Below are 23,645 nucleotides of genomic sequence, written 5' to 3'. Positions count from 1 at the left end.
TTGTAGCTGGCTTCTGAATTTTCTCTTTTTGATTTTTGTTCCCTTGATCATTGTCTTAGAGGTAGATGATTCAGATCAATTATTTCATCTGATTACATTTGGAGTGAAACTGATAATTTTAATATTGGCTACTTTTTATTATTTGCTTGTAGTTTAAGAGAAGAATTTAGTGAACTTATTCTGCTTTCCTAAGCAAAAGTGAATGTTGAAGGGATTATGTGAAAAGACGAGAAACTTGCCTTTCATACACATTAGCAGAGTTTACAGGTTCAGATGGGAATTGGCAAACAATGTATCATAAATTCAAGAAACTATTCTTCATTTTGCCATATCATAGATAAGTGTTCGTTCTTTGTCACCTACTTTTATTATTTGCTTTTATTGATTATAATTGACAAAGAAATTGTGTATAGAATAGTATATTGAAAGTCTAACAGAATAGTATTTCAACAGAAGACTGAATTAAAAGGTGAGCAGTTGATTTGCATTTTTGAAATTGAGAGCTTTTCTTCTGCTTCCAACAGAATTGGACATGCCCACTGTTCTTCACAGTGAAACCTTCATTTTAGTGTGTAAAAGATTGGAAAGCACCATCTGGGAGAAGTCATATGTTCATGTTTCGTCAAGAAAATCTGGAAAACATACTTTTGGGGGATTGATGCTAATGAAGTAAAAGGGAAAAAAAAATCTTCCAAAAATTACATCCACTCCATTGGTGCATGTTTTGTAAAAATTGAGATGAAATAAGAGAATGACAAAGTATAATATACTATATCTGGTTAGATACCATTAATATATCTGAAATTTCATATTAAAAAACTTTGAGAGTTTATTAGATCTCTACTTTATTTGGTCACTTTATTGGTCTTACTACTTGGATAAAAAACATTTGGAAAAATGTGAGTAGGATGAACATTGGACTTCTTTTGGGGGAAGGTTCTACATAATGCAGAAAGTGTCTTCCATATGGAAACTTAAGCTACAGGAAGATCTTTTTGCTCTCCACCTTCCTCCTTAAACAGACTGGGCATCCCCCATTGATCATGCCAATAACATCCTTTTAAAATACATAGTTCCTGTTGGTTTCTATTATTTACCACTAATAAATAAAGCAGGGTGAGGGAATGGATTGCTAATTTTTATATAGGTAAATCATGGAAGACCTTGCTGAGAAGGTCTTTCTATTTAGAGGCCAATGTGGAAGAACTCCTGAGTAATTGGGGGGACCAGGTTTCCAAATAGAAGGAGGGCAAGTGCAAATACTTGAAGCTGAAAAGCAGAAGATGCTTGGCATGTTGAAGAGGCAAAACTTGGAAGACTCAAGGTCAGGGAGCCAGTCCACTTGGCTTTAGAAGGCTTTAGAAGGCTTTCATAAAGATTTTGACTTGTACTCTGAATGAAATGGGGCATCATTAGAGAGTTATGAGCAGAAGAGTGATATCACCTGACTTAAAATTTTTATTTTATTTTATTTTTTTAAAGATTTATTTATTTGTGCATATAAGAACTGGGGTACAGGCCAGAGGTGGGGGGGTGAGAGGATTGTCACCAGAATCAGAGAGGGGGGCAGAACAGGCAGATTGACTGAAATACACTGCTGAGGAGAGCTTGGGTAAGACAGGAAAGGTCTGCTGCACCATGTGAGTAGCTCCCTGGCTGGCCAGGGATTGAACTCATGCTGCAGAGGCTGTGGATAGCTTCACAGTGCTGTGCTTAGCCCCTTGTGCCACAAGAGAGGCCCCTTAAAATTTTTAAAGAATCATTGTGGTTACTGTGTATATGTGTGTGAGAGAGGGATAGGAGAAGGCCCCTTGGAGGATCAAGTTATTCCAGGTAAGAGATGATTGTACTAGATGATGACTTGTACTAGAATGAAAGTGGTGAGATGTGATCACATTCTGGTGTGTGTTGAAAATAGAGTAAATAGGATTTGCAATTCTACTACAAGAGGACAAGAAGAGATTGAGACCTATTAATGGGAAGTCATAGATTTTTAGCCTAAATAACCAGGTGAAGTGAGTTTCCATTTGGTTGAATGGATAAGTAATTTGCGGGTGAGTAGTAATTTGGGGTTTGCTTGTGGAAAATTTGATGCATATTTAAGTAGAGTAGGCAGTTCTATGAGTTTGAAGATGAAAGATTATGTCTGCCAATATATATCTATATATCTGTCTTTCTATCTATACATATATATGTGTGTGCTTAATATAGTATGGATGTAAATAGTCAGTTTACAGAAGATATTTATAGCCAGATGACTGGATGAGATCCCTTTTGAATGAGTGAATATAAAGAAGAGGCACAAAGACTGTCTCTCAGAGCACTTTAACATTTATAATCAGATAAATGAAGGGGATTTAGCAAAGGAGTACATAAAAAGTTAACCAGTAGGAGAAGTGCCCAGGAGAGCAATGCCCTGGAAGCAAATGAATTATGATTTTCAAGAATATGGGGTTCCTAAATGTTTCATATATTGATAAAACATCAAGTAACATGAGAACTGTGCATTGGCCACTGGATTTGCAAATGTGAAAGGTGTTAGTGACCTGGTTAAGAGCTTGAATAGTGTTAAATGAATCAAAATATCTGAATCAATTAATCAAGTAATCAATCAAGCTCTTGCATATATATTTTAATATACTTTTTTCTGCTAGACAAAATCATAACAACCTTTGGTCTCAAGAGCTAAATTATTTAATATTCTCAATATGTACTTAGAAAAAATAGAAATATCAGGACAGTTCTTTTCACTATTTTCAGTTAGCTCCCTCTCCATTTCCTGTTCATAATCTTCATTGCCCTGAAGTTCTCTAACTATCCATTTATGTTTATGAGTTTGACTCAGTTTATGAACTTGATTCATGCCTGATTTAGAATGTGAAATGAACATTTGTGAGTTCCACAGCGTTCGATCCTTGTTACCTACAAATACATCTTTCTGTATTTGCCCCTATCCATCATGTCCTTCTCACATATGTCAAAAGAAAGCTGTCCCTCATAGGCAAGTTCTCTTGATGCCCCATCCCTTCAGGATCTTTCTAGCATTCACTTCCTTCATGTAAGTGTTAATTATCTCCCTCTCTCTTTAGTTTCTTACAGCGCACACATTTTTTTTTCATAGTTTTTCCATGTTAAAAACACAAGCCATTCTCATAGTTATATTTCCATGCAGCTCACTAAAAACAATAGACATTTTGTTAAGTATTTTGGAAATAGGAAATGAGTGAAGAAAGTAATCATTACTCATTTTCTCACTTCTCAGAGATGATCATCATGTATGTCTACCTTCATTTTTTCTACATTTATTTTTATTGATTAACATCCAACTGTGTATAATAGCTTTTTTTTTTTTTTTTTTGAGAACAGAAAAGGCAGGTTTATTGAAATACACTGCTAAGAGAAGCAGTGGATGAGACAAGGGAGGTTTGCTCTACGCTAACTATATACAGACTTTACACCTTCCTTTTTTGTCTAACAGTATATGCTAAGACTTTCCATATGTCACATGGAAATAACAATTTTAAATAGCTAGAGAATTCAATACTGTGGTTATGTTATGATTTATATATTTGCTATTTATTGGATTTATACCTAGTTTCTATTTTGAAATAGATAAAATTAGGATGAATGTCTTTGCACATAAATATTTTACTATATTTTAGATTATTTTTTAGGCTAGAGACTGAAGAAAACTGCTGAATACAAGGAGATACACTGTTTTATGACTTTTGTTAGATATTGGCAAATTATTTTAAAATGTGATTCTGTCTATTTATATACCTACTGGAAAGTGTAAGATTGTGCCTTTCCTCAGATTCTTTTCAAATTGGAAAACTTAAAAAACTATTGTTTGAAGAAACAGATTTTGCTAATTGAGACATTTAATAGGTGTTTTCTCATTTCTTGATCTTATATTTATGTGATTACAAGAGAGATATAAATCATTTTGTCATGCATACACTGGTCATTTATTTCTCTTCTCCTTTGAAACTTCCCCTTGTGTCCTTTGCCCATCTTCCATGTCCTCCCCTGGGGTTTTGGCAAATTTTTGTTGCCTTGTATGATTTATCATATTAATTTTATCATTTACCACTTATATTTGCTGCAATATTTTTTTCTAATTTGTTGCTTTTTGTTTTTATGTTTTTATTTGTAATTTTTTAAAGATTTATTTTTATTTATTTATGCATACAAGAACTGGGGTGTAGGCCAGAGGTATGAGGGATGAGAGGATTCACCAGAGATAGAGTGGGGAGCAGAAAAGGCAGATCTACTAAATCCACTGCTGAGGGGAGCAATGGATGCAACAGGAGAGGGCTGCTGTGCCATGTGGATTAGCTCCCTGGCCAGGATTGAACTCAGCCCATGGAGGCAGAGACTTAATCCCAATACCACCAGGGAGGCCCCCCTTTATGATTTTATTGATTTAAATGTTTGAAGTCATCAAATGATCAATTTATAATTAATTGGTGGCAGAATGATAAACCCAGTTACAGACTCACATAGATATAAGAATTTGTCAATGTTCAAGGTACTTAACTGACTGGGCACAGATACCAAATTTTGGGACAAGCATTGTTAGAATTCCTTCTCATGACTCATACCAACATAAACCTCAAATATGTGCATATTAAGATTTAAACATGCATTGAAAAAGCATATGTTCATATAAAAAATGTTCATGGGGTTATTTATATAACCATGGGGTAGTGATCTTTGTATGAATGGCAATAAATGTAGAAGCATAGGATAAACATTGAAAACCATGACTAGTTTGAAACCTTCCACCAGCAAAAAATTAACAAATTCTAGGTGGGGAAGACTATTTAGAACATAAATTTAAACTATTAATTTTGTATTATAGGAGATATCTCTTAAATTGAGAAAAATATTCTAAATAGGACCTTGAACAAAGAACATGAAGTAATAACTTAAAAAGGAGAAATGCCAATGACTAGCATTAAAAGAATCTGATACTACTGATTTTTAAAGAAATTAAATGCACAGAGATAATATTTGGAAATATATAGTTTGCTTTACTTTCCAGTACTTTTTAGTCCATAAGTGACCCTTCTGAGTCAGTGACACAATAATTTAAGACATTTTGAAATTATGGAAATTAAAAGAAAAAAAAGACTCCCAATGTAAGTTTTGGGTCTAGATTATTGAGAACTTTTGGTTATCATTCCAAAATTTCTTTGTAGCGGACTAAGATATCTGGCAGACACTAGATGTAATAATGGTGATAATGTACAGTAGCATCTGATGGCATGGAAAATATGTTTAATATAGAAAGTGAAAACTTTAAATTACAAAAGAGCAATGATCTTTATATAATAATAAATAAAGCTTATATATATGCACACTGAAAAATATGTTCTAAGATCACTCTATTTCCTACCATGTGTTTAGAGACAATTCTGTTCCATATCTGAGTTATTCAGATAGGATAGATTGACTATGTGGTGATTCTTGATCATTAGGTTTTCCAAAAGTTCTAAGACAAATTTTTATCTCCCACCATATCTTCTTCTACTAATAACTCCAGTTATACCTACACTTTTTTAAACAACTTCCCTCTGTAGCAGTCTAGATAACATGTGATTAACTTTTTTTAGTTCTGTGTTCAGGAAGACAGAGATTGAATTCTGTGCTCTGTATTTTGGTTGTTCTTGAGCCTTTTGTCTATATTTCCTACGATGGCTATGTTGCATGAAGTTTAGATCACTTTAATAACTTTAATAACTCTGGTTAAGTGTGCTATTACTGTGTCTGCATGTACACAGGAAGACATACAAATATGAATAAGCTATAAAGGGAATGGAGATACCTCAATGGCAAGAAATACAAAGATAGCAAAGAGAGTTTTCTGAAATCTCAGGTTCTCTTCATGAGAGGGAGTTCCTTGTGTGTCGCACTTCTTAATCTGTTCTTCCCTACCTATGAATCTCTCACTTGGTAGCTAGAACACTGTTCATCCTGGAATTTAAATGTTGGAATAGAATAGCAGTCCTATGAAGTTATATTTGAATAGAAAGTGATTTTTTAAAAAGATTTATTTATTTATGCAGACAAGAGCTGGGGTACAGGCCAGAGATGAGGGGTGTGTGTGTGTGTGTGTGTGTGTGTGTGTGTGTGTGAGAGAGAGAGAGAGAGAGAGAGAGAGAGAGAGAGAGAGAAAGAGAATGGATTCACCAGAGACAGAGTGGGGAACAGAACAGGCAGATTGACTGAAGCACACTGCTGAGGGGAGTAGTGGGCGAGTCAGGAGAGGTCTGCTACACCATGTGGGTTGCTCTCTGACTGGCCGGGGATCGAACTCACGCTGCAGAGGCTGCAGATTGCTTCATAGTGCGGTGCTTAACCCTTTGCGCCACCAGGGAGGTCTGAAAATGACTTTTTTAATAAAGATTTATTTATTCATGCATACAAGAACCAGGGCACAGGCCAGATATGAGGGAGAGTGAGAGGACCCACCAGAGACAGAGAAGGAAACAGAACGGGCAGACTGCCTGAAATACACTGCTTGAGGGGAGCAGTGGGCGAGACAGGAGAGGTCTGCTGTGCCATGTGGGCATCTCCACTGCTGGCCGGGATCGAACCTGCACTGCATAGGCAGCGGACAACTGCACAACGCTGTGCTCAGCTGCCTGCACCACCAGGGAGGCCTTGAAAGTGACTTTTTTGCCCTTGATTTTACCTTTCCATATTTCAGAGGCATTAATCATAACTTGAAAGTTATCAACAAGATTCAAAATCATCAATGTTAAATATCTTGTCTTCTGCATAGAAGAAAAACTGTCAGTGGTCTATAAAAGGTGAAGGCACACTCTTAGGTTTCTATCCAAAGGACACAAAAACATCAATTCAAAAGGATACCAGCACCCCATGTTTATTGCAGCACTATTTAAAATAGGTAAGATTTGGAAACAACCCAAATGCTCAAATACAGATGACTGGATCAAGAAGATGTGGTATAATACACAATGGAAAACTATTCACCAATCAAAAAGATAAACTAATGCCATTCGCAGCAACATGAATGGAGCTAGAAGGGATTATGCTCAGTGTAATAAGTCGGAAGGAAAATATTGGATGGTTTCACTTATAGAAGGAATATAGGGAAACCAAATAAGGGACCAGGGGAAAAAACATAATAACAATAATAATAAAAAATAAACAGGCAACTATAAATCAGAGACATTCTGCAAGGGAGGGGAAGCGAGGGATCAAAACAAGGGTGAGAAGAGCACAAGAGACTATGGTGATGGTGCACATGTGAATTGGTGGGAATTCCGTGGGGACTACACCTGAGAAAAGAAAGCAAACATTGCACAAAAATGAACAATGATGTAAAATATATATAAATAATTATTTTTTAAAAAATGAAAGCATTTTATTTTCATATATTACCTGCTGCTACCTGTACTGTGGCATATTTTAGTAGGCAAGGACTAATATGTTACTTATATTTTATAAATATTTTGCCACTTATTTTATTTACCTGTTAATCATAATATGTGTTTTGGGGTTCCTAATATGTGTTTTGGGTTACTTTGTGTGTTATGAAAAACTGTATGTTATTGCTGTAGCAGAAATAATTTATTCTGTAAAATCTCTGAAAGGAGGCAGGACCCATCAAAATAAAGGACCTAGACTCAGAGCAACAGATGCTCTTGTAAAGCAATGTGTTTCTCAAAAAAGGACTTTGATGAAATATATGTAAATTGTTTCTTTTGTTATTTATTTTTGGAATGTTCTCTGTTATGCCACATTTCATTTGTTTTTATATTTTTATTATGAGACACTTTAAATGTAGAGACAAGTATACAAACTAGTTTATACCATGCACCTGCCATCAGTTTTATTAAATCTCAACATATTTGCCTTAGTGATTTTTTTAAGCCAGCACTACATTATAGATACAGTTGAAGCGCCTGTGTGTACTTGCTTCATCTTTTTCTCTCCAGAGTTACCATACCTTTTCATTCAGAGTTTATCATCTGTATTCATGGTTGTGTATGTGTGGGTGACCTTGGTCTCGCCATCATTTTGTGACTCATGGGGAAAATGGAGATAATTATCATACCTACCTCATGGGGTTGTTCTGAGTTAATATATGAGAACCTTTTACAACTGCATCCAACCTTTGGTAAGATGTTGTTGTTACAAAACATCAGCAAAACATGGTAATTGGTAATTGCAAAAAATGCAATTACATAAAATGTCAGCTTACATTATTGAAAGGTTAATAGCTATTAAACAACCTTATCTGGAAAGTTTGATGTGGAAATATTCTGAAGTTTGGGGAGCTTATATTCCACATCTTCCCAAATCACCTACCTGTTCCCCCCTTCCTATTCAGAAAATATCTTAAGCTCAGGCGTAAGCATAGGAAAAGGGGTCAGTAACCAAGCATGTAATATCCTGTTTGTTTTCCTTGAGAGGTATGTTATTTTGGAATTTTAATGAATAATGGTATTAACCATTTGAGTTTTTCTTATATAGACTTGTTTATCACCTTGCCCACTTTGTACTGAGTTATTTACTTTTTAATATTGATTAATCATAGTTCTTTATACATTTTGAACACTAATTCTGACAGATTTCTTTTCCCAGTGTTAGACTTGCCCTTTTGTGATATTTTTTTGCTTGTTCATTTGCACAGAATTTTAAAAATTTCATTTAATATTTGCATTATTTGATTATCTCTTATGTTTCTATGAGCTGTCTAAGGACAATGGGTATATGATGATGCCTAGGGCCACAGTCATCTGGGCTTGACTGGGCCAATCCATCCAGGATTTCTCATTCACATGGCTGAAGGTTGGTCCTGGCATCAGCTAGGAGCTAATCTGGGGCTGTCAATAATGTGCCATAGTCCTTTCCCTTACTACTACCCCACCTAGTATCTCGATTTGGCATTGGATTCTCATAATCAATGAATGACTACAAGAGTAGAAAGTAAAGAGATGGACTTGAGAATTCTAGAATGTACTTCTAGAATGGGGAATGTACTTCCCCATACTCTGTGATCCAAAGCCAGTCCCAAGGCAGCTCAGATTCAACAGGAAGGTGTTGAATTATCCGTCTAGACATAGTTACATGAGCATACAAAACCAGAGGAATGGTTGGAGGCCCTCTCTGGAGACTATCAGCCAGAGAGGGCATAACACAGAAAGGAAGTTTGTTCTGAAATGTGAGCGATAAGGAAGACTTCACCAGAGAGAATAAAAGAAAGAAGACTGAGATCGAAGTTAACAATAAAGAAATGAAACAGCATACAGCATTTATATAGAAGTTTTGTGGTATGTATTTATAAGGGATGAAATTAATAAGATGTTTAACAGTAATAAGGAAATAATAGTTAGAATTCATCAGATGCTCACTGTGTGGCAAGCATATTTTGAAGCGTTTTGAATGATTTATTTTATCCTCATAACAAACCTGTGAAGTGGAGACTACTGTTATCTCAATTTTCTAGATAAGGAAACTGAGATACAGATAGGTTAAATAATGAGCACATGGTCATATACTGTGTAAACATTAGTGCTAAATTTGAATATAGATAATATCTTTGGAGATTGCCCTTTCAACCACTGTACTAGCCAGGCTCCTATAGATTATAAAAATATGTGAATGCCATGTTTTATCCTACCTCTCATACATTTTTATATGCCTTATTAAAGAATTCAGGCCCTAAGTAAGAAACTGGTTTTCAAATTACCGTATTCTATCCCTGGTCCAGATGTCTTAGGAGCAGTTAAGTTTAGGAGCTTCTAAGATGTTGATAGTGGGGCCTCCCCTGGTGGCACAGCGGTTGAGCTCTGGGCTGCAAAGCCGCCTGCAGCCTCTGCAGCGCCGGTTCGATCCCTGGCCGCCGCTGAGGGTTCCACATGGCAGCCAGACCTCTTCTGCTGCCTGCTGCTCTGCTCAGCAGTGTGTTTCATCAGTCTGCCTGTTCTCTTCCCTGCTCTGGCTCTGGTGAATTCTCTCACCCTCCTGTGCTTCTGACTGTACCCAGTGCTTGTATAAATAAATAAATAGAATCTTAAAAAAAAAAAAAGATGTTGATAGTGGCTCCATGATCTCAGGAGGTCAAATAAAGAGATCTTCTTTCATCTTAGATATACTTTTTTTTTTAAAACCACTTTTTAAAAAAATATTTATTTATTAAAGATTTATTTATTTTATTTATACAAGAACCGGGGTACAGGCCAGATGGGCAGGAGGGTGAGAGGATTCACTAGAGACAGAGTGGGGAACAGAACAGGCAGATTGATGAAATACACTGCTGAGGGGAGCAGCGGGTGAGACAGGGGAGGTCTGCTTCACCATTTGGGTTTCTCTCTGGCTTGCGGTCGTGCTGCAGAGGCTGCGGATTGCTCCATAGTGCGTTGCTTAACCCCTTGCGCCACCAGGGAAGCCCTTAATATATTTTTTTGATTTAGAAAGATCTTTCTTCAAATATCAGGCAGAGCATATATGCTCAGTTTATCACTTCCCATGGGTGGGAAGAATAGCCACCTTAAAACCATATTTATTACTTTTTCTAATTTTTGTTACGATGAACCATTACTTGGGAAATATTTATACTGACTAAATCTGTAATACCTTTTTTTTTTAAATCCATAATACCTTAACAGACAATTGCACTGTATCACAAAGGTGAATTTTCTGAACTATTTATAACACAGGTCATAATTAATAACACAGGCTCTTGGAGCCTGGTGCCTTGGGTTTAAATCCTAATCATACCATGCATGACTTTGGACACGCTACTTAAACTCCCTAGGCCTCAGTTTTTTCATCTGTAACATCATGATGATAAAAAATTCTCCCTCACTAAAGTATTGTAAAAATTGAATGAATTAATTCAAGTAAAGTATTTATAACAGTACTAGCACATAGTCAGTGCTATAAAAAGATAGCTATTGTGGTGGTGTTGTTATTTACTGTTAGTGTCAGAGGAAAAATTAAAAGGCACGTTTGTTTTAGCTTTATTTTGACAATAGAGATCTTTTGGGTAGCAGAAAATGAAAGCAGAATAACAAACCCTATGACAATCTGCATCGTATTGTGGAAAACACTCTTGCTGTACTCTTTCCCCGGGACCAGTCATTTCACCTCCCAGAAGTATTTCCCACATTTGAAAGGTTTAAGGAGGGCTATTTGAATCAGTATCATTCAGCTTCAAAATGGCTCTACCAATTTAAAGTATCAGAGGTGGCATGTAGCAGAACACACTATAGAATACTTGTAGACATACTTGAAGAACAATTTTTTGAGGTTTAATTTGTGCTAAAAATTCATCAACACATCTCCAGGAAGGCAAATCTTCCTAAGACATATGGAGACTGTTTTAAGGTTGGTTTCATGATTCTGATTGGGACTGATTTAATTTTATCATTGGGCACTTCAAAACAAGGACTGAAAGGTAAGGTACATTACGATCTAAAATAAGCCTTTCTGTTAACATGTAGAAAGCACAATGCCAATTTGAGAGGGGAAGGAATTAATATAGCGATACTAACAGAAAGGGTTTGGAGAGAGGTAAAGTTAAAAAATGTAGCAAAAAATGGATGATTTAAAATGATGCATTACATAAAGGAACATTCCAACAGGATGCATAAGGAAGGGTGTGAAGATAGTTGCATATTTTAAAGATTGGAATAAGCAGTGCACATTTGGAGGGTCTCAGAGTATATAAAGAGATCTGCTTAGCATGGCAGCCAGCTGCTCACCTCTCATAATGGAATAAGAAAAATGTGCTTAAGCTGAAGTGTAAGGGATTTGGGTTTGCCATTCTAAACAATAAAGGTTGTTAAACATTGATTTAAATTTTGTTATCTCAACTCTAATACTAAAAATGGCTTATCCGCTAGTCAGCCAAAGATGTTCCTGTGCAGAGACAAAGTGATGGATCTGTGACCTCTTATGAACCACAATTTGGTTTGCTTTATGTTTTAGTATTTCAGAGAAATGTCTTAGTTGAAAGCGTACATTGTTCTGTTGGACTCTTTCTTTCGCTATCTTTCTCCTTTGTTTCCTTTGTAGACTCTTTAATTTTGTGAATCATCACTGACCATGCCTTTGTTCCTCTGTCGTACTGTTATTTTTTGTAGATGCACTGGAGGGCTTCTCTAAAATAAATGATTTACCTTTTTCATATTCTGAATATGAGACATGTAATCAATTAATTTAATTTGTTTATTCTACAAACTGTTATATGCTAGGCACTGTGCTAAGCCCTGGAAATTCAAAATTCTCTCCCATTGGGATCTAACATGTAGTGAGCTGGAGACAGATCTACAATTATAGTCCAAATAGGTGATACAATAGATGTTGCACAACATCCAACACGGAGAAAGGAATTAGGAATTTCATCCTGGGAGGATGTGTCTATTAAAAAATCTCTGTGCAGGGAACAATCTCCCAGAGGGGGGAAGTTGCTGGGGACATTTATCACTGGGTCCAATCTCTGGTCCAGTCCACGGGGAACTAGGTTTAAAGTACTGGGAAGTGCTTTAGACCAGGCTCAATCCATTTTGCTCAGATAATCACTTTCAAAAGGCTTCTGTTGGCAGCTGCTTCCTAGGAATAACTCCATACCATGTGGGAACAAAGCCCAAATTTTTGTACCTGTGTCTGCCACATGATCCCTTGATGGTATTTTGAAGTTTAAATAGGCAATTTATTTGAATTACATGTTTAAAAGAGAGGGGAAGTTTTCTTCAACAGCAGAAATTCATGTCAGTGGCAGGGGGAAAGTAGAGGAAGCACAATTCTGGGCTAAAACAGGTGTTTGGAGATGTAACAACCAAATGGAATGTATAGACTTTGTTTGGGTCCTAAATTGAACATACCTACTCTAAGGTGATTATTTTGGAGCAATGGGGAAATTTTCATTACGAGCTGGGAACAGACGATATCAAGGAACCATTGTCAATTTTGTTATGGTGAAAATGACATGGGGCATGGTGTTTATGTAAGACAATGTCTGTCCTTTTCAGAGATGTATGCTGAAGTGTGCCTAAAGTCTGAGATTTGCTTCAAAAGCCGTCTGCAAAGCAGTAAAGGCAAGATGATGTAAATATGGCAAGTTCTTGATATTGTGACATCTAGGTGATAGATATGTGAAAAATCATTGACCTGTTCTTGATGCTTTTTTTTTAAATTTTTGAACTTAGTCAAATGTGCATGGTCCTTTATTTAAAAAAATTGAAATCAACACTTGTATGTCAAATTTAGTAACTTCCAAATTGTGTTTGTAAGAATTACCTGGATTTCTTATGTTTTAAATTTTATATTATTTTATTTTTTAAATATATTTTTTACATCATTCTTCCTTTTTGTATAATGAATGCTTTGTCATCTCAGTTACAGTCCCCATGAAATTCCCACCACTAATTTAAACTCGGGGCATTCGCCGCAACTTGGATGGAGCTGGAAGGGATCATGCTCAGTGAAATAAGCCAGAAAGAAAAAGAAAAATACCAGATGGTTTAATTTTTAGAAGGGATGTAAAGTATCCATATAAGGGATCAAGAAAAAAAAAGTAATTATAATAAAGTAAATACTAAAATCAACAGGCGACTATTCTTGCTGCCTTTGTAGTGTTTGAAAATTGTCATTACTAAGCTTCTTTGCCCTCTCTTCTCCAGTGAGCGTTTTTTGACTAAGATTGGTAACTTAGACATATGAACTATTGATAGCATGCAGGACTTAAGTGGAAAGAGGAAAATAATGGACAACTTAGTTTAGAATTTAAAAAATGATGCACAGTATTTAAAAATATTATATATGAACTTAGGTGTAACCTTCAATGTGCACTCCCCAAGTCAGATTTCTGTTTAAAAGCAAGCAAATTTCTGGGCCTCCCTGGTGGCGCGAGAGGTTAAACATCGCACTATGAAGCAATCTGCAGTCTCTGCAGCATGAGCTCGATCCCCGGCTGGCCAGGGAGAAACCCACATGGCACAGCAGACCTCTTCTGTCTCGCCTACTGCTCCCCTCAGCAGTGTGTTTCGGTCAGTCTGCCTGTTCTGTTCTCCGCTCTGTCTCTGGTGGATCCTCTCACCCTCCCGTGCATCTGGCCTATACCCCAGTTCCTGTATAAATAAAAAAAATCTTAAAAAAAAAATAAAAGCAAGCAAATTTCTTCAGCATGGAATCATGCCTGGAGTTCATTGGCAAAAATGGGTAACTTCAGTGGGTAAAAAAGGCAACTATTAACATAGCTGAATTTTAAAAGTGTCATAAATCTCCTATTTGTTCCTGTTGCTTTATCGTTGGCTAAATGATATTTGAAAGGTTATGTAGTATAATATTCTTTCTTTAAGTTTATGCCTGTTTAAAAAGTTTTTAGAGAAGATACGATTAATTTTAGTATTTTATTTTTCCTTAGCAAAATATAGAAACAGTTCCTTTTCAACTTAGATTATATAAAAGATTTGGAGATGAATTTTTCAGAAATGAGTTTCTATCTGAAGAAGGATTTTCTATATAGAATAATCATTGTTGGAATTAAAAGCCACTAGAGATTAACAAGTTGCCTTTTTTTTTCCCTAAAATGTTTTATCTACTTTCAGAGTTTTAGCTCTTGTATGTTAGATTAAAATTCTGAAGCATGTTCGTTTCATCTCAAAATTGAATGTCAAATCCAAAGACAGATATTTATAACTGAGTTCTGTTCAGGCAAAAAGTCAGTTTCCAGACTGCAGCTTGGATGATTGTAAAGCTCTCATTCACAGTCTGATGTTGCTATCGTTTTTAAACAAACAAATTAAAGCTTTAAGATTGGATTTTAGCAAACCAGCCATTTAATTCCCTCTTTATTATACTTTATATTTTCAGAGTGCTATGGAGTTTGCATGTTGCATTCAAATAACAACACTCTGGCATTGGTAGAATTAACTCTACTGATATTACTGATAATACTGATAAGAAAATTAAAGTTCTCACAGGTGAAGAGACTTGCTTAAAAGCCATCCATTTAGTTAGCAGCTTAGCTAAGATTTCTGTTCAGTTCTTCTAACTCTAAATTTTTCCATCATAAATTTCTTTCATAAATGTATACAAGCAATGGACTGGCAAAAAGAAAAATAACATGTGAATTCAAGAGCGCTTTACAAGTAAGTCAGGATTTTAATTAATGGGATATTTTACAAATGCCTAACGTGGGGAAGAGAATTCATATACTAATTTTGGGCAGATTTTCATATAAAGAAGTACAATACGTCCAGACTTTAATAGTAACAATCAACTTGTAAGAGAAATGGCTTTAAAACTGTTCTTACTGCCGTCACCTTACATGAGATGTAACCTATGCTTCTAAAACTTACCATTTGTTTTAAACTGAAGCATTGCTTTTTCATTAGATTACATTACTGACTCTTACTGAGTGATGGTAATGTCTAATAGTCAGTACATTATTTGAGGTAGCATAAGCAATTGTTTTAATATAATTGAGGAAAGTCATGTGATGCAGTCAGCTATTGACTGAAATAAAGAAGATGGATAAATGTAAGCACAGTTTACCTCTTCAAAGTAGGAGATATATTTTTTGATATTAAAAATAGAATGCTAAACTATTAAATATAAAGTATTTTTTGAAGGGAAGGTAGGAACAAGTAGGTAAGTTAGCATTGCTTGAATATGTACTTTTTGTAAATATGATTGTTGAGCAATGAAAATATTTTAAATAATTATAAAATAAAGTTACATATAAAATGCAATCCTAAATGTCAAAGGTAAAGTGAAACAATTAACCTAACTGTGTAACAAATTGGTGGCATAATCATATGAAAAATAAATTCTTAAAAATTTAAGCCATAGTAATTTCACTATGTATACCCAGAACTATACACTCTAAGAACAAAAGAAAGGTAGCAAAAATTTATTTATGGTCAAGGTGTTTGGGAAGATAGTAATCATATTGAAGTCCCAAGATTAGTGTTGTGATAAAAAACAGATGTATAAATATGTTGATGTCCTTGAGAACTGGAAATCTGGTCATCAGAGAAGAAGATGAAGGTGAAGATCAGTAAAGGTGAATGGTGTTAATAGAAACCTTGTAGTATGAACTTGTGATGTATTTTATGTTTAAAATAAGTATTTCCTAGCTCTGTCCACTAAGAAGGCATAGAAACAATGATGAATTGCATAGCAATGAGCATCCCTTTGCTGCCACTGTGGTGTCTAAATGTCATTTCCCTCAAATGCAAATCAAACCACAGTGAAATGACTTAAATATGTGAGAATGGCCCATGTCAAAAATTCCAGGAACAATAAGTTTTAGCAAGGATGTGGAAAAAAGGAATTCCATACACTGTTGGGAATGCACTGGTATAGCCCTTATGGAAAACTGTATGGAGGTTTCTCAAAATATTAAAAATACATCTACCATTTGATCCAGCAATTTCACTCCTAGGTATCTACACAAAGAATGCAAAAACACTTTTTCAAGGGATATAGGCACTCCTATGTTTATTACAGCACTGTTTACAATAGTCAGTTGTGGAAATAACCTAAGTAGTGTCCAAAGAGATGAATGGATAAAAAAGATGTGGCATATGTGCACAATGGAATACTGCTCAGTGATTAAAAAAAAGATGAAACTCATGCCATTGTGACAAGATGGGTGGAACTGGAGGGGGTATTGCTAGAAGAAATCAGAAGGAGAAAGACAAATACAAAATGGTTTCATTTATGTGTGGACTATAGAAAAACTAAACAAAGGGTCAGAGAAAACCAAACTGGTAACAAACACTCAAATGTGTCTGTGGAATTAAGATTATCAGAGGGGTTGATAGAGGTTGGAGAATAAAGTGTCGAGGGGGCTCAATGGACTGTGGAGAAGTATAGGTGACTTTGTGGTGGGTGCAGTGACATGCATTGGAGGAGGTGTGAACTTATACCTCTGGAGCACATAAGTGTCTAAACCAGTTTTACCCCAATTAAAAATAAGTATGAAAAAATAAATAAATGTCATTTTCTTCTAAAGGAACTAAGATCCTTGGAGAAAAGGTTAATTCCCCAATGTAGGACTAGGTCGGGAAATAGGAGATGACTTGGAAAGAAAGGAAGAGATGTAAGGGCTATTGGGTTTGTGTCAAAAAAGACTCAGGGGGCCTCCCCGGTGGCGCAGCGGTTGAGCGCTGGGTTGCGAAGCTGCCCGCAGCCTCTGCAGCGCTGGTTCGATCCCCGGCTGCTCCCTGGCCCCTGGAGGAGGTCCCACATGGCGCGCAGACCTCTCCAGCCGCCCGCTGCTCCCCTCAGCAGTGTACTTCGGTCCTTCTGCCTGCTCTGCTCCCTGCTCTGGCTCTGGCAAATTCTCTCACCCTCCCGCGCTTCTGACTGTACCCAGTGCTTGTATAAATAAATAGATAAATCTTAAAAAAAAAAAAAAAGACTCAGGCTCTAACTTGAGCAGGCTCTTTATAACCAAGGAGTAATTTGATCATCAATTGGAATAGCATCTGTGATCTATTGAAATATATCAGACATGATAAAATACATAAAATAATAGTAATACATAAAATAAATGGCCACTTGTGCAGAATGCTAGTGAACCAATTAAATATTTTGAAATAAATAGAAGGAAGAAATGAAGCAATTTTTTCTGCCTTTTTTGCATGGCCTCAGGATTTGAAAAGAGGGTTTTCTTTCTGCAGATAACAAATTAAGAGTTAATGACAGAATATTTCCATTTGCAATCATAAGTTCAGGGAAAAACCACCAAGTAGCTGTAAACACAACAAAAAGAGAGACAAGAAAGCATTGTTTACCTTTTTTTTTTCACTTTAAGAAATGAACTTTGCTTTTAGAATACTCTTAGATTTACATAGAAATTGTAATGATGGTATATCGAATTCTCATATATCCCTACAATCAGGCATTCTGTCTTTTCATCTCTGTTTGCTTATTTATCTAATATATTTTTAAAGATTTATTTATGCATACAAGAACTGGGGTACAGGACAGAGGTGTGTGTGTGGGGGGGTGAGAGGATTCACCAGAGACAGAGTGGGGAGCAGAACAGGCAGACTGACTGAAATACACTGCGGAGGGGAGCAGAGGGTGAGTCAGGAGAGGTCTGCTGCGCCATGTAGGTAGCTCCCTGGTTGGCCAGGGCATTGAACTCGTGCTGCAGTTGCTGCGGATAGCTTCATAGGTTGCGTCTTAACCCTTGTACCACCGGGGAGGCCCTATTTAATATTTTTTAATTGAGGTACTATTAGGATGCCCCCATCAGGTATTGCTACCATAGTACCCACCACCAAATCAGCCGCAGTCCTCCTAATGGAATTCTACACTATCACCTGTAATTTGGTCATGACAAAGATTAGACTTCAGTTTGATTAGGACTCTAGATTTATTACGTTTTCAAAAAGAATATAAAACCAGAGAAATGCATTAAAATACACCATAGTGATGCCATCAGAAAAATTAGCCTTTAGATGCCGCAGGGAAACAACAACCTGATTTCTTCAATGATTATTGATACATTGTAAGAAAAAAATCATTAAGAGGATTATATAAATTGTTAGGGCAAAAACATGCATATGAGATTGGGGAAATTTGAATACTGATGGGACAGTTAATGATACTAAGGAATTATTATTAACTTTAAAAGTGAGATAATAGTGTTGTGGTTATGTTTTTGTTAAATCCACAACTTTTAGAGACATACTGAAATATTTATGGGTGAAATGATATTATTTCTGAGATCTGCTTCCACATAATCCAAATTTGAAGTGGCAGGAAGTATAGGTGAAATACAGATGGTGATTGTCAAATTTGACGATGAATGTTGCAATTCTCTCCACTTTCATGTATGTTTTAAAATTTTTAGAAGATGAAAAAGTGCTGTTATTTAGATTAGCCTCAGAGATCATATTGTGGAGATAAGTAGTTGTTTCTGTGAAATAATTATTCTCTTAAGAAAGGTTTCACATTAGGGATTTTTTCATACCATTACCAAAAGTACATTCATAATAAGATGTAGTTAACATTTATTAAATATCAAGTTATGTGTCACACAGTTATTCTAGTCATTTTACATGTGTTTTCTTGCTTCAGATTCATCAGAATTGTATGAAGTAATTCTATGATATTTGCTTTCCATATCATGCTGAGAGAGTAAATTTCTTAAACAGCAAGGAGAGAATGGAGCCAGGCTTTCAGTCTTGGCGTGCTCTCTGCTCTGCTCAGACTGAATGGTTAACAGGAGTGGAGATTTTGAGTGACGATGTCTGTTGCAATATATATATATATATATATATATATATATATATATATATATATATATATATGTTGTGTGTATGGAGTATATATTTCTGTTTTCTCGATGAGCCTTCTTTGCCCCAATTTGAACCTTTTGGGCAATATTATAATTTGCATTTTGGCTAAATTAGAGACTCAAAAACTCGTCAGCCTGCTTCAAGACAATACTAGCCACTATTTGAATCTTTAATGAGGCAAGCTGTTTCACTTCCCCACAAGATGGGGTGAAAGCACAATTTTGTTTTAATATTCTTAATTGTTCCAAGGCAGTTTTCCCTGGTGTAGTGTATTTGAATGGCATGTGGCTGGCAGGAAGGGAAAGATGGTGCATCCTAAGGTGAGACCTTCTCATTATAATGCCTGCGCACAAAGCAGGGGCAAACCCTGGCAAATAAGAAATGGCATTTTCAGTACTGAAAAATGAAAACAGCCCTTGGGTAAAACTCTGATGTTCACCCAGGGGGATAGCTCCCTCATGTAGGATCCAGGGGAGCTTATAAAATCTTTAAAAAGTTGAATGCTCAAGTCATCTGTGAACTGTCAGAACATTTTGCATAAATAATCTCCAGGCGAGTAAATTAAAAACCTCAAGTCAGTAAAATCCTTTGTAAAGTGACCCTTTCCATATTTTGCTAGAATTGTGGTTTGTGATAATTGAAGCTTTATTGGCAAAGTAGCAGCCCAAGAGGATGACTGAAATAAGGTTTTGTGCTTCAAGCAGTTCAGCAACTGACTCCAAATACATATAACACTGTAGAGATTGGGGGGGCCTTGATTGAGCTAAACATCTTTTTATCTCCCACTTCATTAAAATTGAGGTAGCTTGAATTTTTCCCCGAAATTAATAATGTATATAAAATTAATGAAATTGTCCTTTAAGGAAGGTTAAAAAAAGTACTAGGAAATTCTAATTCTTCTAATTAGCCAATGGTTATTTAGAAGTTTACTGCAAATTTCCCCAAGACTGATATGAATATGTGCCCTTCAAACTTAAAATTCATTGTTTTCCTCACTTTCATGTGAGTGGATTTCCCTACACCCTGGCAATTTACCCCTCCATAGTTTCTGTCTCCTGGGGTCAAGAGGAAAATAAATTGACATGATCTATAATATCTGTCTTGAATCTAAAAATTACCTTTATGCTCAGGGATGCTTCTCAATATGTAGTTGTTGAACAGCCTCAAGATATATGGAAGGAGCCTCCCTGGTGGCGCAAGGGGTTAAAATGCAACCTATGAAGCTATCCCCAGCTGAAACAGCACAAGTTGGATCCCTGACCCGGGAGCTACCCACATGGTGCAGCAGACCTCTCATGACTTGCCCACTGCTCCCCTCAGCAGTGTATTTCAGTCACTCTGCCTGTTCTGTTCCCCACTCAGTCTCTGGTGAGTCCTCTCAACCCCCACACCTCTAGCCTGTACCCCAGTTCTTGAATGCATGAATAAATCAATCTTAAAATAAAAAATTAAAAAAAATGTGGCAGATCATGGAAATTTTCTATAAAATTAGAAATTGCTCTATACTTTATTATTATTTTTTTTAATTTTGTATATTTTTACATCATTTTTTATTTTTTGTACAATGTATGCTTTTTCATCTTGGTTATATTCCCCATACAATTCCCACTCCCCCCTTGTTTTGATCCTACTCCCTCCACCCCCCATAGTGTATCTCTGGTTTATAGTTGCTGTTGATTTTGATTTTTACTTTATTATAATTAGTCTTTTCCTGGTCCCTTATTTAGGTTTTCTACTTTTAAGTATGGTTACTTTTAGTGAGAACTTAATGTTATCTCTCTGATATTCATTACTTGTAAAATCTGTGTGTCACTTTGCAAACCAAAATTACTAACACCATTGCTTTTTCATTTCAAAACATTGTGAAATAACAATCTAAGTTTGCAAAAAAAAAAAGTGAGTAATAATATTTTAAGTTGACTGACTCATAGAACATAAAAAATTATAGAAGAATGAAAAGTTGGCTTTTCTTCTAGATCTTTTTATCTAGACTATATTATTTACATTTTATGATATGGAGGGAGAAGCATTAGCTATCTCTTCATGTAAGATTTATAATCTTGCTATGTAGGAATAATTTATAAAAGATTTCATACACATAGTATCGTGGAACCATAGATGATGAAGACAACACTGACACTGTAAAACTCACATCACAGTTAAGAATATTTCCACCTACCCCCACTCCTGTTTTTTCATCAGGAACTGATCTCACCTCCCACGTAATAGAAACCATCTGGGGTGAGTTCCCTTTTATACCTCCAACTTTTCCCAATAGTTCTCTGCATCCTTATCTCCCTGCTATGTCTTTGTCTTCCCTCTAAAGCTTCTAGTCCATTTCGTACATCCCATCCCTACTTCCTCCTTTGGGGGTGCTTACTGTATTGTTACCCCTCTCTTCCTAACTTACAGCCCTTTGTATTCTTTCTTCAAAGGGGTTCAAGTCTCTTATCTCTACAAAACATTTTTTAGTTGCCACCAGTAGCTTCTTCCTTTCTTATCCAGAATCTGTTGTATGAGACCTGCAACTAGTCCTTATTTTTAATATTCATTTTCTTTTAAAACTCCCTTCAACATATAGTCTTCCCTTGTATACTTTCTTGACTTTAAGTCCTGTCCAGTCTGATGACAGCACTGCTATAGCTTTTGACTTCATGTCACTCTGTTTTTGGCCAAATTTCTTCTCCTTATCTGTAATCAGAACCTCTTGAAGTCATATTGATCTCTTCCCTCTATTCAGATTTTGTGGCAGTTTTCATTTCCTAAGTCAGATTTTTAGTTTAAGACTATCTCTTATACTATTCTCCTCCACCACTACTCCCAAACATGTCTAGAGAAATAGCAAGAATCATTAAATATCAAAGTCTATAAGTGTACTCTTTTGGGGACAAAGCTCTCTTAAATGGTGGCATTTTAGAGCTATTGACCTACAAAATTGTAACTATTTTGTTATTCTCATCATCGACTCATTTCATGGTGGGTATCATTTTATTAAGTGACAGAGCTTTTATAATTAAGGTTTATAATAACCAGATGCCCCCAGAAATCAGTGTCTGGAACTAAAAATCAGTTTACAAATCTAGCCATGATCTGAAGACATTATTAGGCCAAACAACACAGACATGGGTGCATAAATAATAAGCAGCCTATTGCTGAACAGTGTAAACACAGGTTTAGGTTGGGTGGCATAATGGTAAATTGTCCAGTAGAGAATGATGTTGAGTTAACCAGGATGATTCCCCTGGGGAGATGAATTACAAGTAAATTCTGACTTAAAGATTTTAAAAACAGAAGACTGGTCCAGTAAGAACAGCTTGAGTTCACGATTCAAGACAGAAGGCATAGAAAGGCAGAATGGGGATAAATCCAGAGATGCAGGCTTAAACTAGAAAGCAGGCTCAATCCACAATTTTTTCTTCCCTCATCAAATGAAGTTATTGTCATACCTATAAATATATTATGACATTTGCTCATATAGCATGACATAACGGTTGTACTTCTCAGTTTGAATTTTAAGTGACAAAGTAAAACCAGTGCATGCATAAACCATATGCAGGAAGTATTCCTTTCTTCCTGACTTCTGAGTTTTTCTGCCTCACTCCAATATTTCTGTTACCTTTTCTCCTTCCATCTGTGCACACTCCTGACCTCGGCCCCAGCCGCTTACCATTGGAGCTGTTGACCACCAACACTTTAGCTATAGCCAAATTCCTTGACACAATCGCATGTCCCTGGTATGTGGTAGCACTCAGTGAACAAATACATCCTTTTCTTTCCCACAAAAGTTAGAGAGTGGAGTGGAAAGAACCTGAAATTTGGAGTTAGACACTCACTGAACATGTAAGTTTAGTTTCATTATCATCTTGACTTTCTCTCATGTGTAAAGAGTGTTGCCTTATGCCTTATTTACTTCAAATCTAAGTGATCAGCTTGGGAAACTACATTTTAAGCAAATTTACCAAGTGAATTTTATATACAAGGAATTTGAAAATCCTTGCAGTGTATACATCCTCTCTTTTCCCCCATATTTCTTCTTTCCTCTCTCTTTCAGTTCTTTCCCATTTATCTCATTTAACAAGATATTGTGAGTAAGAACTTTCAGATATTAATTGCATTATGTCCCTTGTCAGGTTATTTTCACCATTCGGGGTTTTATTTTTCTCTTATGTAAAAAGAAAATTGCCTACTTCTTCAGTTCCTGCTTTGAATAAATTATTAAAATGTCATCAATCACTTAGAAAAGGCACACACAAATGATAACTACAATTGAAATAATTAGACTTGTTGTAGGGGATCCTTTATTAAGAGCAGATGCGGTAACATTTGTATGCAGCTGATAAT

General features: G+C 36.0%; 1 protein-coding gene across 5 annotated transcripts in view; it reads left to right on the top strand.

Moving 5' to 3' along the window:
- Positions 1–23,645, top strand: part of ZNF385B (zinc finger protein 385B) — a 366,436-nt gene that overhangs the window by 49,570 nt on the left and 293,221 nt on the right. Inside the window, exons 1-3 of one of the 5 annotated variants that reach the window (XM_054699898.1) lie at positions 9,024–9,308; positions 13,014–13,089; positions 15,083–15,134. The exons of 2 other annotated variants lie outside the window; for them this stretch is intronic. The gene's annotated coding sequence lies outside the window, so the exon portion shown is untranslated. Of the gene's footprint in view, positions 1–9,023; positions 9,309–13,013; positions 13,090–15,082; positions 15,135–23,645 lie in introns of those variants that run through there. 2 more of the 5 variants (XM_054699897.1, XM_054699899.1) reach the window with 2 other exon arrangements.

Source organism: Talpa occidentalis, unplaced genomic scaffold (assembly GCF_014898055.3).
Source record: "Talpa occidentalis isolate TD23 unplaced genomic scaffold, MPIMG_talOcc4v2.1 talOcc4.3, whole genome shotgun sequence".
NCBI classification, from domain to species: Eukaryota; Metazoa; Chordata; class Mammalia; order Eulipotyphla; family Talpidae; genus Talpa; species Talpa occidentalis.
This window is presented reverse-complemented; position numbering and strand designations above follow the sequence as displayed.